This window comes from Schistocerca serialis, chromosome 7 (assembly GCF_023864345.2).
Source record: "Schistocerca serialis cubense isolate TAMUIC-IGC-003099 chromosome 7, iqSchSeri2.2, whole genome shotgun sequence".
In the NCBI taxonomy this organism is placed as follows: domain Eukaryota; kingdom Metazoa; phylum Arthropoda; class Insecta; order Orthoptera; family Acrididae; genus Schistocerca; species Schistocerca serialis.
This window is the reverse complement of record NC_064644.1, coordinates 268263744-268280542: the sequence shown is the minus strand read 5'-3', so window position 1 is coordinate 268280542 and position 16799 is coordinate 268263744. Positions and strand designations below refer to the sequence as shown.

The window sequence follows — 16799 nt, the reverse complement described above, 5'->3', positions numbered from 1 at the left end:
GGCCTGCATAAAGGCCGAAACCAGTCATCTTTTTTAAATAAATGATTATTATGATCCTGACTGTTTTATTAATTGATGATTTACAACAGATCACTGTTAAATATACAAACCATGTTAAGTTACAGTTTATGTTTATATCATGATTTATTTACTTCGATCTACCAACCACTGCTGGTTCTGTAGATAATATCACTCACTACTACTTTATATTTTCTGTGGAAGCTACCACGAGATCACAGTTTTGTTTTTGTTAACAATTCTCTCTTCACTACTGCTTCTAAGACAGTTTGTACCCACATAAATGAAGATGCCTTTACAATTCTTACTAAATGAATCAGAGTCACGATCAGAATCAGAATTCTATTGTCTTGTAACATACGTGCCAAATCATTGATTTATTGTACAGGAGGCTTGTCAAGCTTATAATAGATTGCACATGAAATACATTTGCTAGAAGTATAAACTATCTGTATACGTATACTATTAATTTTTATCCTACTCAAATGATTAAATCACCATTAAAAAATTCATCAGTAGAGTAACAGCATTTTTGTAGCAAAGTGCCATATAATTTTCTTTTTATTGAATCAGTTTCAATCTTTTGAAAATTTGTCTTTTTTTACTTACTGTGTATTATCATCCCTATATAGAGAGAAGAATTAAGCACCAAATTAAAATCCATAGCAGAAGAGTTGGCTCCAATAAATCCTAGGAAGAAACATGAGTGATGGAATGAAGAATGTGACCAGGCATTAGAAAGAAGAAATCAAGGTTGGATAAAGCATCAAGTCCAAAAGCCTGAAGAATCACATCTCAAATTAACTTAGCAAAGGAACCCAACCCATAAAATCATCAGACAGACAAAACACAAACATCTTAAAAATACCCCAAAAAAGATAGAAGAGAACGTCCCGAGGAAACAGTCAAGAGATTATTACAAAACCTTATCTTAAAAAGTATGAGTCTCCAGCATTGATGCTGAGAGATAAGTCAGGAAAGTTGGCACATAGTAATCAAGAATATGCAGAGATCCTTGCAGAGACTTTCAACAAACTTTTAAATTGTGATGATCCACTGGAAACATTTCAAGTAGACACTGGAGCACCAATTTTAACCACTCTAGACCTAATAGATCCTCCAACTATCAATGAGGTAGAAGTCACAATTCAGGAACTAAGAAATTACAGGGCATGTGGTGAAGACCATGTATTTGCAGAAATCTGGAAGAATGCTGGAATATCTGTGGTCACATAAATCTCCACTAATATCTAATTGAAATATGGATCACAGAGAAAATTCCAGAGCAGTGGACCTCAAGAATAATCCATCCATTATTTAAAAAAGGAGATAGAACCAACCCAGACAATTGCAGAGGAATAACCCTTCTGGACTGCACATATAAAATTTTCTCCTGCATAACTTACAACAGAATCAAAAACATTCTGGAACCACAACTTGGACAATACCAAGGAAGATTTCGACCATACAGAAGCCACTCAGACAAAATTCTTAGCCTAAAACTAATAATGGAATATTACAAGTATAGAAACAAACAGTTATTCATCTCATTCATAGATTTAAAAAAAGCATAAGACAGTGTTCATAGACCCACACTTCTAAAAATCCTTAGATCATATGGCCTCCATCCCAAACCGGTAAGTCTCATTCAGCTAACTTTAACTAACACAAATTCAAAGGTCAAGTTTAAAGGAGAAATGTCAAAAGCTTTCACAATAAAAACAGGACACAGAGAAGGTGATGGATTGTCCCCTTTGCTTTTCAATGTGGCCCTTGATTACATCATGACAATCTGGAAAAAAGAAAATCCATGTAAAATCAAAATTGGAGGAAAACCAGCAAAAAGAGCAAATTGCCTTGGGTTTGCTGATGATTTAGCTCTTTTAGCCCTTGACATGGAAGAAGTTCATGCTCAGATCACAAGTCTCCACAAAATTGCTTCAAAAACAGTATTACAAATATCCTTTGACAAAACTGAAATCATGCCCATGAAACCTCATTGCATAGACAAAATCTTCATAAATGATCAAGCAATTAACATAGTTCTACAATTTAAATATCTTGGAGAATTAATTTTGCACAACTTGGGGTGAGAAAGCAACATGGATAAATAGAACCAACAAAATGAAAAATGCACAATTTCTAACCTGGTCAACATATAATAAGAAATGCCTGTCAATAGACACTAAGATCCAACATTACAAAAATGTAACTCTCCTGGAAGCAAAATATGCTTGTCGAACTCTGTTCCAAATTAAAAATGAAAGAAGAACTGATCAACTCCTATAGACTGAACGAAGAATTATCAGAACATGAATCAATAAAAAAATACCAGGTTGATGGAGTCTGGAGAATCCTCCCTAATGAAACTGTCTATTGTGAGATTAACCCAAGCACCAGCTCAATGAAGAAGAAAAGAATGTCATATTTCTTTCATGTCTTACAACTGGCTGACAATAGGATTTTAAAACAACTAGTGATGAGAAGTCTCAGAAAGAAGACAGGGGCACAGTGGGTCAAAGAAATTCAGCAAGATCTTGAAGCAGTCGGACTTAGAATTACCGATGCAGAGAACAAAAACAAAATTAATACTCTCCTTATGAATCATAAATTTTCAGCAGGAATGACACACAGAAGATCAGTAGAGATTTTAGACAAGTTAAGATAATTGTGTTCGGAATGAATGAAAAAGTACTGTGCTGAGTGCAAGAAGCAAGTAGTCCAATCTTCAAAGAGAAAGTGAACATGGAATGACTCAAGTGGTCCAATGTGGCCAATCAAATTAATAATAATAAATCATCCCTATATATTGTGGGATCTGGACGAAAAGATTGAGTCTATGTATACGAAACATGAAACTTGGTTTGTTTCTAGTTTCATATCTGTGGCAGAAGTTATTGGGAGCAAACAAATGTGGATTATTATTTGAGGAAAGAATTATTTCATATAATTACAGTCAGGGAAAACTTAGTATGTTTAGGTCTCTTAATAGTGCCCGACAAGATTCTCATGGCTTTGCACTACACATGTTCCTTATAATCTTTTCCTGTAAAGTTAACATTTTTGTCAAATTGCTAGCATTTCCCCAAAAGACAGTGCCGTATCTTACTCTTGCCTCAAAGTAGCTATGGTATGCTACCTCAAAGTAGCTATGGTATAATACATTTTTTGTTTCTATGGCAGTGACATGGCTACAATTGGCATAGCAAATGCCAGGCTGTTCAGTTTATTTTTTTAAATAGTCTATACAGGAGGAGCATGACAGATTACTGTCCAACTGCATTCCTAAGAATTTAACGCATTCTGCTTTGATTAGTTCTAGACTTCTGTGCATAATTTGAATATGACTTATTTTTTACTGTTTTGTATTAAACTGTATAAGCTATGTTTCTTAAATATTTAGTTTTAGACCATTTAGATGGAACGACACATTTAGATTTTCTAGACTTTTTAACATTTTTGGGAATTTATTCTGCATTTTTATTTGGGCCTAGAATTGATCCTTGTGTTACCTCCTGTGAGACAGTTCTCCATTCCCAGGAGTATTTTCTTTTGTCTGATGTTATGGTTATCCTTTGCTGTCTCTTCATCAAATATTAGTTCCACCACACAAAGGAACTGCCCGTAATACCGTATTTTTGGAATTTTATATAATAAGAGTGAGTGGTTCACACAGTCCAATGCTTTGAATAAGTCACAGAAGATTCCTGTAACTTTTTGTGATTTATCTAAGGTGGAACTAACTTTATTTATGAATTCATTAATTGCATAAATCATACTTTTACCTTTTTGGAACAAACATTGGTGTTTTGAGATGATATTAAATTTGTAACAAAAATTTTGGATTTGGAGTGCAATGATCATTTCAAATATTTTAGAAAGCACAGGAAAAAGGTAAATTGGATGGTAATGTCCAATATCTTCTTCAGAGCCTTTTTTAAATAATGGTTTCAGTTCTGCATATTTTAGAACATCTGAAAAGTAGCCTACTTCAAGTGATTAATTAATTATTTCAGACGGTGGGTGTGCTATTATATTTGAAACTCCTTTGATGACTTTGGCAGGTATGTCATACCATCCCACAGAATTTTTATTTTTTAGGCTTAATACAATCTTTCCTACATCTTGATAGGAGTCTACATCAACTTCAGATTTTGGTACTGTTATAAATTTTTGTTAAAATTTTCTGATACTTGAGCAGGATTTACAATTATTTTGTCCTGTATCTTTATTTTAGAAATTTCCTGGCAGCTAGGATTGATTCAAGGTTCACTTTTGACAACTGTCCGTACTGCCTTGGATTTATTTCTGTGCTTGTTGACAAATTTAGTATTTGCCGTTTTCTTTGCTGCTTTTACAACCTCCCTAAATATTTTAATAGTTTTTAACTAAGCTAAAGGAATCTTGGGAGCCTGGACCAGCACGTGAAAGATAGATTAAAGAAAAAAAAGAAAAGAAAAAAAAAAAACCTTCTCATGTGCTACTTGAAATGTATGAAGTCTATTAGGAGGAGGAAATATGCAGAATCTCTTCAAGGAAATGACACGCTTAAAGATAGATATACTTGGTATCAGTGAACATAGATGGCCAAGTAGTGGATGTATCATTCAAGAAGATAAAAGAATGTTTTATTCAGGACCTCCTCCAAGTGGGAAAAATGGAATGGCAATCATAGTTGGGAAAAAGTTCCATGAACTATGAAATTAGCACAGCTGCAATATCTGACTGAGTAACTGCCATCCACATTAGAGGCCTGAAGCAGAATGTGAATGTAGTTCAGGTATATGCCCCAACAGCAGACAAGAACAATGATGAAACAGAGAGCTTCTACAATGATCTCTCAATAACACAAATCTTGAAGAAGGAAGACATGAACTTGATAATGGGAGATTTCAATGCAAAAGTTGGAAATGCAAAAACTGATGGAGTCACAGGAGGATTTGGTCTTGGTGAAACAAATGAAAGAGGTATGGCCCTTACTGAGTTCTGTAGGGCTGAATAATTCACAATTAAACACGCTTTTTACAAGCTACATCCCAGAAGATTGTACACCTGGAAGTTGCTCCAAGACAGAAGGGAGAATAGTTAGGAATCAGATTGATTATTTACTGATCAATAAGCAATTTAAAAACAGCATGACCTATGCAGCAGCATATCCAGGTGCAGATATTGGATCAGACCACAATCCTGTTATTGGTACCATGAAGATTAAATTTCAATGTTCACAGCTGAAAAACAGCAGGGGTGTAAGATTTGATACTGAAAAACTGAAGAACCTAAAACTGAGAGAGAATGTGGTGAAAGAAATGGGAAACAACATGCCACCCATAGACAAAATCCACGAAAGAAGTACTAATGAATACTGGGAAAAGGTACACAATGCAGCCATCCAAGTTGCTACAGCCAAAATTGGTATGTGCAAAAAACAGAAGTCTAAGCCCTGGATGACAGAAGATATTCTACTGAAAATGGAAGAACACAGAATACACAAGGTGCATCATAAAAATGTGGAATACCAACAGACAGATGAAGAAGTAAAGAAGAAGGTTTGAGCAGCAAAAGCAAACTGGATTGAGGAACAATGCACTGAAGTACAAGAAATGCTGAAGTCAGATGACTTGTACAGTTTCCATAAGAAGATCAACGTTATAACTGGAAACTTTAAACAACAGAATCTAACTGCTTTAAGACATGAGAATAATCGGATTATTCTCGAATCAGAAAAAATGACAAAACACTGGGAAAATTACATATCATCCCTGTTTTGCAACAAAAAGACACAACAGTAAATCAAAATGAAGAAGAATCTGGTCCACGTATCTTACAATCAGAGGTAGAATATGCGCTGCGAGTAACAAAGCACAGAAAAGCACCTGGTGGAGACAATTTACCCACTGAAATTTTAAAATCCATAGACTCAAAAATGTTGACAGCCCTATTTAATGAAATTTATAGCTCACACCATATCCCAAATGAATGGCTGAAATCAACCTTTGTCCCATTACCGAAGAAAGCAAATGCAGAAACGTGCTCAGAATTTCGACAGATCTCATTGATGAGTTATGCTCTGAAAACTTTTCTAATAATTATACATAACCGAATTTATCATAAATGTGAGGAGCACTGTAGAGAAACCCAGTTTGGTTTTATGAAGGGAATGGGAATTTTTTGGCATGAAGATACTTATGCAAAGATGCTATGATTATCAGCAGGATATACATATATGCTTTATCGACAATGAGAAAGCATTTGTCACTGTTAAGCATAACCCTCTTATCACAATCTTATGAGAAATACGATTGGATGGTAAGGACATAAGAATCATTCAGCAATTATACTGGAATCAGAGAGCAGACATCAGTATTAACAAAAATTTAAAAATAGAATCTGTGCAAATACTGAAAGGAGTCCACCAGGGCCATCGCCATTACTGTTCAATTTGTATCTGGACAAAATTTTTTGATCCGGTCAAGACTCAGAATTATTTGATATAAAAGTAAATGGAGTGAAGATCTGGAACTTACAGTATGCGGATGACACAGCTTTGTTTGCGCCAACCGTAGCCGAGCTACAGAAAATACTTACAGAAATAGATAAAGCTGGTCAGCATTTTGATGTCAGAATAAATTCCAAGAAACCTAAATGGATGTCAGTTGAAAGAACCCCTGGTCAAAAATAGTCCCTAGTCATTAATGGTAGTAAAATCGAGAAAGTAACCAAATTTAAATATCTAGCCTCTGTGATAAATTCGAAACTTGATTGTGATGAGGAAATTAAGATTTGCTGTGGGATTGCCAAAGAAACATTCCTAAAGCTACAAATGTGCTGATATACACAGACATGCCACTCCATCTGAGAATAAGGGTAGTACAATGCTCTGTTATCCCCATCCTACTCTATCGAGTGGAAACTTGGTCAATTAAAGCAGCTTCTGTAAAGAGATTAGAAGCAACAGAAATGTGGCTCTTGTGTCGATTGCTAAAAATACCATGGATTGAAAAAGTGAGCAATGCTGAAGTGGTGCATAGAGCCAAGGTGGACAGAGAACTAATGGGGACAATTAAAAGAAGAAAGACATCGTACCTGGGGCACATTATGAGGGGAAAGAAATATGAACTTCTGCAATTAATTCTAGAAGGCAGAATAGAAGGAAAGCACCCACCAGGTAGAAGGAAGCAATCATGGTCACAGAATAGCAAGACATGGACTGGTATCAACAACTTTGAAGAGCTGGTTCAAGAAGCAAGGGAATGCCGAATGTCAGCAGCTGACACACTGCAAGTGTATGGCACCAAGAAGAAGGAGATGTTTTAACACAGCTAATGAACTCAGGACTATTATTGGATTTCAGCTAAGTAGTAATCCACTTTAGTTTATCTTGCCTTACTGTGGCAGACTGCAGGTGGAAAAGTTTCATTGCAAACATGTAAAAAGCTGTTTAAAAACTTAACAAAAATTTTTGCACATGTGCTTTCATGTTGTAATGACCAGTTTACGTCACTCCATCTACAACAGGACAAGTGTATGTTTTCATCACTGAACTGTCTTTTCATGAAACATCTCCTTCCATTTTCTTTATTTACTTTTACTAATTCAATAGGCAAAACAGAGTGATCTGAGATGCCTAGGTCTTAAGAGAATTTGGCAGTGTCATTTAATGTATAATTTGTTAAAATATTGTCTATACACATTGCAGTTTGCTCATTTATTCTGATGAAATCAGTGAAATTTAGTCTAAAGGAATATTCTTGAATTAAGTCAACAAACTTCGTTGAGAAGCTTGTTTCACTCGCCCTATCTGTGTTAAATTCAGCAGAAATTAGTAGTTTTTTCCTCTTTTCTTATGAGTTTGTGTAGGAAACACTGGAATTTCTCTAAAAATAATTTAGTCAAATCGCTACCTGGAATCCTATAAATTGAGATAATAATAATATTATGTTGTTCTAGATATACACAGCAACTTTCAAATGTAAGTTCTTCATTAAGCAAATTAAAATTGTCTCTTTCTTTACTGCAAATACTGAAAGGAGTCCACCAGGGCCATCGCCATTACTGTTCAATTTGTATCTGGACAAAATTTTTCGATCCGGTCAAGACTCAGAATTATTTGATATAAAAGTAAATGGAGTGAAGATCTGGAACTTACAGTATGCGGATGACACAGCTTTGTTTGCGCCATCCGTAGCCGAGCTACAGAAAATACTTACAGAAATGGATAAAGCTGGTCAGCATTTTGATGTCAGAATAAATTCCAAGAAACCTAAATGGATGTCAGTTGAAAGAACCCCTGGTCAAAAATAGTCCCTAGTCATTAATGGTAGTAAAATCGAGAAAGTAACCAAATTTAAATATCTAGCCTCTGTGATAAATTCAAAACTTGATTGTGATGAGGAAATTAAGATTTGCTGTGGGATTGCCAAAGAAACATTCCTAAAGCTACAAATGTGCTGATATACACAGACATGCCACTCCATCTGAGAATAAGGGTAGTACAATGCTCTGTTATCCCCGTCCTACTCTATCGAGTGGAAACTTGGTCAATTAAAGCAGCTTCTGTAAAGAGATTAGAAGCAACAGAAATGTGGCTCTTGTGTCAATTACTAAAAATACCATGGATTGAAAAAGTGAGCAATGCTGAGGTGGTGCATAGAGCCAAGGTGGACAGAGAACTAATGGGGACAATTAAAAGAAGAAAGACATCGTACCTGGGGCACATTATGAGGGGAAAGAAATATGAACTTCTGCAATTAATTCTAGAAGGCAGAATAGAAGGAAAGCACCCACCAGGTAGAAGGAAGCAATCATGGTCACAGAATAGCAAGACATGGACTGGTATCAACAACTTTGAAGAGCTGGTTCAAGAAGCAAGGGAATGCCGAATGTCAGCAGCTGACACACTGCAAGTGTATGGCACCAAGAAGAAGGAGATGTTTTAACACAGCTAATGAACTCAGGACTATTATTGGATTTCAGCTAAGTAGTAATCCACTTTAGTTTATCTTGCCTTACTGTGGCAGACTGCAGGTGGAAAAGTTTCATTGCAAACATGTAAAAAGCTGTTTAAAAACTTAACAAAAATTTTTGCACATGTGCTTTCATGTTGTAATGACCAGTTTACGTCACTCCATCTACAACAGGACAAGTGTATGTTTTCATCACTGAACTGTCTTTTCATGAAACATCTCCTTCCATTTTCTTTATTTACTTTTACTAATTCAATAGGCAAAACAGAGTGATCTGAGATGCCTAGGTCTTAAGAGAATTTGGCAGTGTCATTTAATGTATAATTTGTTAAAATATTGTCTATACACATTGCAGTTTGCTCATTTATTCTGATGAAATCAGTGAAATTTAGTCTAAAGGAATATTCTTGAATTAAGTCAACAAACTTCGTTGAGAAGCTTGTTTCACTCGCCCTATCTGTGTTAAATTCAGCAGAAATTAGTAGTTTTTTCCTCTTTTCTTATGAGTTTGTGTAGGAAACACTGGAATTTCTCTAAAAATAATTTAGTCAAATCGCTACCTGGAATCCTATAAATTGAGATAATAATAATATTATGTTGTTCTAGATATACACAGCAACTTTCAAATGTAAGTTCTTCATTAAGCAAATTAAAATTGTCTCTTTCTTTACTGCAAATACTGAAAGGAGTCCACCAGGGCCATCGCCATTACTGTTCAATTTGTATCTGGACAAAATTTTTCGATCCGGTCAAGACTCAGAATTATTTGATATAAAAGTAAATGGAGTGAAGATCTGGAACTTACAGTATGCGGATGACACAGCTTTGTTTGCGCCATCCGTAGCCGAGCTACAGAAAATACTTACAGAAATGGATAAAGCTGGTCAGCATTTTGATGTCAGAATAAATTCCAAGAAACCTAAATGGATGTCAGTTGAAAGAACCCCTGGTCAAAAATAGTCCCTAGTCATTAATGGTAGTAAAATCGAGAAAGTAACCAAATTTAAATATCTAGCCTCTGTGATAAATTCAAAACTTGATTGTGATGAGGAAATTAAGATTTGCTGTGGGATTGCCAAAGAAACATTCCTAAAGCTACAAATGTGCTGATATACACAGACATGCCACTCCATCTGAGAATAAGGGTAGTACAATGCTCTGTTATCCCCGTCCTACTCTATCGAGTGGAAACTTGGTCAATTAAAGCAGCTTCTGTAAAGAGATTAGAAGCAACAGAAATGTGGCTCTTGTGTCAATTACTAAAAATACCATGGATTGAAAAAGTGAGCAATGCTGAGGTGGTGCATAGAGCCAAGGTGGACAGAGAACTAATGGGGACAATTAAAAGAAGAAAGACATCGTACCTGGGGCACATTATGAGGGGAAAGAAATATGAACTTCTGCAATTAATTCTAGAAGGCAGAATAGAAGGAAAGCACCCACCAGGTAGAAGGAAGCAATCATGGTCACAGAATAGCAAGACATGGACTGGTATCAACAACTTTGAAGAGCTGGTTCAAGAAGCAAGGGAATGCCGAATGTCAGCAGCTGACACACTGCAAGTGTATGGCACCAAGAAGAAGGAGATGTTTTAACACAGCTAATGAACTCAGGACTATTATTGGATTTCAGCTAAGTAGTAATCCACTTTAGTTTATCTTGCCTTACTGTGGCAGACTGCAGGTGGAAAAGTTTCATTGGAAACATGTAAAAAGCTGTTTAAAAACTTAACAAAAATTTTTGCACATGTGCTTTCATGTTGTAATGACCAGTTTACGTCACTCCATCTACAACAGGACAAGTGTATGTTTTCATCACTGAACTGTCTTTTCATGAAACATCTCCTTCCATTTTCTTTATTTACTTTTACTAATTCAATAGGCAAAACAGAGTGATCTGAGATGCCTAGGTCTTAAGAGAATTTGGCAGTGTCATTTAATGTATAATTTGTTAAAATATTGTCTATACACATTGCAGTTTGCTCATTTATTCTGATGAAATCAGTGAAATTTAATCTAAAGGAATATTCTTGAATTAAGTCAACAAACTTAGTTGAGAAGCTTGTTTCACTCGCCCTATCTGTGTTAAATTCAGCAGAAATTAGTAGTTTTTTCCTCTTTTCTTATGAGTTTGTGTAGGAAACACTGGAATTTCTCTAAAAATAATTTAGTCAAATCGCTACCTGGAATCCTATAAATTGAGATAATAATAATATTATGTTGTTCTAGATATACACAGCAACTTTCAAATGTAAGTTCTTCATTAAGCAAATTAAAATTGTCTCTTTCTTTACTGTAAAGATTTCTAATTTGCTTAAAACTGAGACTAAATCTTTCTTAAGCCAGTTTTCATTTAGGCAAATGACTCTGATATTTCTTCCTTTTGAAAGAATAATTTGAAGCTCATCAATTTTCGTGATTTTATGCTGTGGATACACTGCACTGAGGTCATTTATGTTCCAGTGTATTAAGAATGAAGACTTGCAGTTAGTTATGTTTTTAAATACAATTTTCCTCGAGCACCATTCTTCTTCTCCTTCCCCCCCCCCCCCCCCCACCCACCCCCCTCCCCCACCCCATTCACTGGCTGTTAAGTTTCCCCTGCTTTGTATAATTTTGCACAAGTCAGTAAACATTTTGCTTTAAGTGCATCTACTGAACAATACTGTGAATTTAAGATGCTACTTTTTTCTTTATTGGTATTTGTCTCAATACATTGTTGAAGAGTTTGTTCAAGAGATATGTCATTCCTGGGCAAATGTCCATTGTGGAATTCGGTACTAGCAAATTTTTAAGCAGGGTGTTGCTTACAATAAGGAATTAAGTTTTTATTCTTTTTCACATTTTTGTGGGGCTTCATTTTCTTTTTACTGTATTTGTCCACTTACATTTATTTTTGGATTTTGAATCTTAAATGGGAGTTCCTTGTTTAAGTGTAACAGAAACATTATTTGAGCATTCAGATGCATCACTCTGTCTGTTTTAGAAGTTGTTACTGTCTTTTAGCTTTCTAACAAAAATGGCTGCCCCCCCCCCCCCCCCCATATTTCAGACCACAATTTTCTTGCTTCAGCAGCTGATACAGTTCTCCAAGCAAATTTATCCAGGGCATGTTGTAACAAAGAAGATGGATACTTTCCACTTTCTTCCCCAAAATTAGTATTTGTGATATCTTCCATATGCTCATCTATATGGCATGTGCGCAGTACGTAAAAATCTCGAACACTGACTCAAGGCTTATGCAACTTAACTTTATTACATGTTATATTCCTTGGTTATCCGGAATTAACGAACTAACTAGTTTGCCAAAAAATGTGTCAATTACAAAACATCAGTAATTCAAGATATCATTGTCATCATTCATTTGTAAACATATACCCAATTGCTAACTTCCTGATAAAGTAGGTGACCAAGTCATGTAAGTAATTATAGCATTTATACATCTAATATTGAAAATATGTTAGCAAGATATGCATTCTTTTAGTTTAAGAGTAATTAGCTTTCTTAGTAAAACCACTGTTACTGGAATAGAATCCCATATTTCAGTAAACTAGCCACCATAATACACTAGAAATTCTTATCACACCTAAGTCCTAGTTAAAACAAATATCTTTAGGCTATTCAGTTACTTAGAAATGTAAATCTTCAATTGTATGTGAAAATCCAGCAAACAACAACAGCTAACTTTAATTTTAATTAATGTGAATCTATATTTTTTTAAGAGGAAGCAAGCTGAAAGCCATTTAAGTCAACCTATGGAAGGTTATGAAATGAGCAAGTCTGTGTCCAAAAATATGGGATAACTTACCACAGACCATACAGTACAAATTACAAGCCAGAAAATATACTGTGATTTATGTAAATTTTATCTCTGGGAGCTAGTCCATGATTGAGTGACTGTTTTTAATGATTGAGTAACTTGTAATTAATTTCATGAATGGTGTCAATCTTGAATAACACTCACTGTGACAAGAGGATCAGACTATGAACAGCATTATCCCCAATAGTTACTTACTGTGCACATTGTTTTCATACTGATTTGACTTTTAGATCAAAAAGATGTTGTTTTAAGAGGATAATTCTGTGAATGTGTTAATTATTCGTTTGCCACAAATGAACTTTACCTTCACTTCAGTGTTGGGTTACTGCACTCAAAAAATCACATTACAGGACGTCAATCGACTGTAGTGTGTGGCTAGACGTTTATCTGTGCATAATTTAAATACATGAGATTCAAACTGGCCATAAACAAAACTTTATTCAACATCTCAGTGTAAGTAAAGTGTTTGAATTGCAATAGCCTACTTTCAACCACCTACTTTTCAGCCAAATTTTTATGGAGACAACTATCGAGGGCATAGCTGCACAGGTAATGGTTACACTACAGAGTCTGCTCATCTTTATGTTACAACTGCACCCTACATCTGTTTGATCTCTCTCTACAGTTTTCCTCTTATATATCTCCCTCCCTTGCCTATTTAATTATTCCTCAATGACTCAGGATGAGTCCTTTCAATGTGTACCTTCTGTTAGTTAAGTTGACCTATTATAAATTTATTTTCTCTACAGCTTGATTCAGTGTAGGTAGATATGAATTATTTGAACTGAACATGATTTAAAGAAAGAGCCTGGATATTCTCTGTGATTTGTTTTCAATATCTCCAATATCATTTCAATTTTCTGGTTTTTGCAGTAGTAAATGCTGTACTTAAAATTTCCTACCATTTCTTTCCCGAGTATTAAAAAATACATTCAGACAGAGTTTTATTCTTTTTTTTCTTATTTTTCTCGCCACACTTCTGTTGATAATACTACATTACGTTATTTGACCTCTGGCTGCACTCATCTATATTTGGATATTACTACTCTGTAGATTTCCATCCCTAATTAAAAAACAGTAGAACCAGTTACATTTCTAAGACCATGTTTTCCATTTAACAAATTTTGTGTAGCAAGTTCTGGGCACACAAGTACTGTGTGCCACGGGGTCATATGAAACTCCTTTAGCTTCTCAGTTGACTGTTCCCAGCATTTTTCCATGGGGGCTAGAATCCCATCCCTAAAGACTCACATGATGGAGCAGGACCTCCAACAACCTTTCACATGGTACACTACCCTGTCACAATCTGAAACAGTTTTGCCTTCAGAATACCTGCAGTGTATAAGCATAGTCTTGTGGAAATTGATTTTAATGAAATCATCCAGTTGCATTAAATGGTTCCAGCCGTATGAGGAAACAGTATATATACTAGAGCAGCATCAGATGTCACATAAAAGGTGTTTTCCTCCATGAAAAACATATTCTGTTAATTGGACCATGAACTACATGTGATAATACTTCTATTGTGAGATATACAAACAGATTCTGGGGTAATATTGTTGAGTATGTAGGGCTGAGTGTTGCCCACTGTGTATTTCAGCCACCACAATTTACACGTATGCTTCGCAGGCCAGGTACGGCCCATGCCTCATCTAGGAGGTTGTTTGTAAATAAAAGAGGCAAGGTACTGTTTACAGTCAAGTTGCCAGCAGTCACCACAGTGTCCGGGTTGTCAGTCTTGCCACTACATGGCATGCAAGTCCCAGCAAACAGTGCTGCTGCAGCAGGCACTAATTTATGTTCGCGCGGTAACATGCTCACACGATACCATGCATGTATCCTTGCACTGGCGTGCACTTCAGTCAGTGCTCTGCTCAGAGAGAGCCAGTTTCCTCCTGAGCTGAAGCAACCGACAGCTCCCTCAAGTCTCTTCTACAGACACCGCTTGCTGCTGCCATTTCACTGCTCACCAAGGTGCCATGCTGCCCTCACCCTGAGCCATTTCTGATGTTGTGCTTCCACCAGCCACTTTGGGGACACCACTTTGCAGTATTTGTTGTGACTAGCAACTTGTTCATCACTTTGTGGGACCTTGTCATTAGCAGTAGACTGCCAACGAGCTCTGAGCTTCAAAGGACTGTGTTATCAAAGCACCTGCTGCTCATCAGGAGACTGCCTACGAGTTACCAGCCTTGTGGGACTGTCATTAAACCCCCCTGCTCCTTAATACAGTCTTGTTCTCAAGTTTTGCAGACATTATTCTTACAGGTTGCATTTAGCTTAGTTCTTGTAATAAACAGCTGTTACTGCTAAGTGTATGTCTCACTTCAGCATGGCTTGCTTCTCTATATGACAACAGAGCAAACATCATAAAAGAAGTGACAGAAATTAAGGTAACACATAATACTCGACACATACTGTGGCCTACATGTGTGTACTGCATGGAACCTAGAGGTCAGGTTGAAACAGTAACAGTTGGCGCAGAGCAAAAAGATAGTAGTACGAGGGTAGTTTGAAAAGTTCTTGGAATGGAATAGACAAAAATTACTTACATCACTGAAACTATTTTATTTTTCAATGTAGTCTTCTTGCAGATTAATGCACTTAGTCCAATAATGTTCCAGCGCCTTGATCCCATCTCGAAAATGAGTTTCCTCCAGGCCTCCAAAATAGTTGACAACTCCGGCTATCAATTCTTCGTTTGAAGTAAATCTTCGTCCACCAAGAAAAATTTTCAGTTTTGGGAAGAGATGGAAGTCTGACAGAGCCATATCAGATGAATAAGGCGGCCGTGACAACAGTTCGTACCTTAGTTCATGTAATTTTACCATAGCGAAAGGACACGTTTTTGATCTAGCCTCATGAGGCACGGCACCCATCTTGCAGATAATTTTTTCATTTCTAATACTTCAGTTAAAATGTGATGTACCCTTTCAGATGATATCTGGCAAGCTTCAGCAGTTTCATGCACTTTCAATCGTCAATCCTCCATGACCATTTTGTGCAATTTTGCAACGATTTCTTGAGTAGTGACACATCTTGGCCGACCACTGAGCGGATCATCATCTAAGTTCTCCCGATCAAATTTAAAATCATTTGTCCACTTGGCAACAGTTGAACATGAAAGAGCAGAGTCTCCCAGTGTATTCTAGAAATCAGCATGAATGTCCTTTGCTTTCATACCTTTCTTTACGAAGTACTAAATCACTCCTTGAATCTCGATTTTTTCCATCTCTGCAAATCACTATGCAGGAACAACAACAGAGCCACAAAACCGTCACAGCTCTCTTCCAAGAGCACTGCTGTGGCACATGTTTACAGGCAACAGTCCAATGAATATCACGTGAACAACTCATGCTAGCGCTGACGACCACTCGTAGTGATTCCGAGAACTTTTCATATCACCTCACATATGACAATGGATTAGGCACCAGTGGCACTATGACTGTCAGCACTTCTGTACCAGGGCTTTGCCATCAATCATGTGAGAGTCAGCAATTACCTCTTGATATTTGCTAGGAAGTACTCAAAAAACAACTCATGGATTTTAAATCACTAACACTGCAAATATTTTATGAAATATTATAGTATAGTTTGCCTCCATTCTTTTCCAACCATATAACAACTTATACTAAAATGTAATATAATCAAGCAATATAAATATTTTGAAAAGGAAAGCTGCTATTCACCATATAGCAGAGATGCTGAGTCACAGATAGGCACAACAGAAAGACTGTCAGGGAGCGCGCAAACACAGCACATGCCCGTGACACACTGAGTCATGTGTGTGAGTGTGTGTGTGTGTGTGTGTGTGTGTGTGTGTGTGTGTGTTTTGATTATTTTCAACAAAGACCAAGTTGGCTGAAAGCTTATATTGTGACAGTCTTTTTGTTGTTGTGTCTATCTGTGACTTAGCATCTCCGCTATTTGGTGAGCAGTAACTTTCCTTTTCATAAAACCATACTGTTACATTTCATCTTGGATTTTCCATTGTTTGAT

General features: G+C 36.3%; 1 protein-coding gene across 1 annotated transcript in view; it reads right to left on the bottom strand.

The window, feature by feature from the left end:
* The window catches only part of LOC126412662 (putative helicase MOV-10), a 431824-nt gene that overhangs the window by 379430 nt on the left and 35595 nt on the right, over window positions 1-16799 (bottom strand). The gene's annotated exons all lie outside the window — the stretch shown is intronic.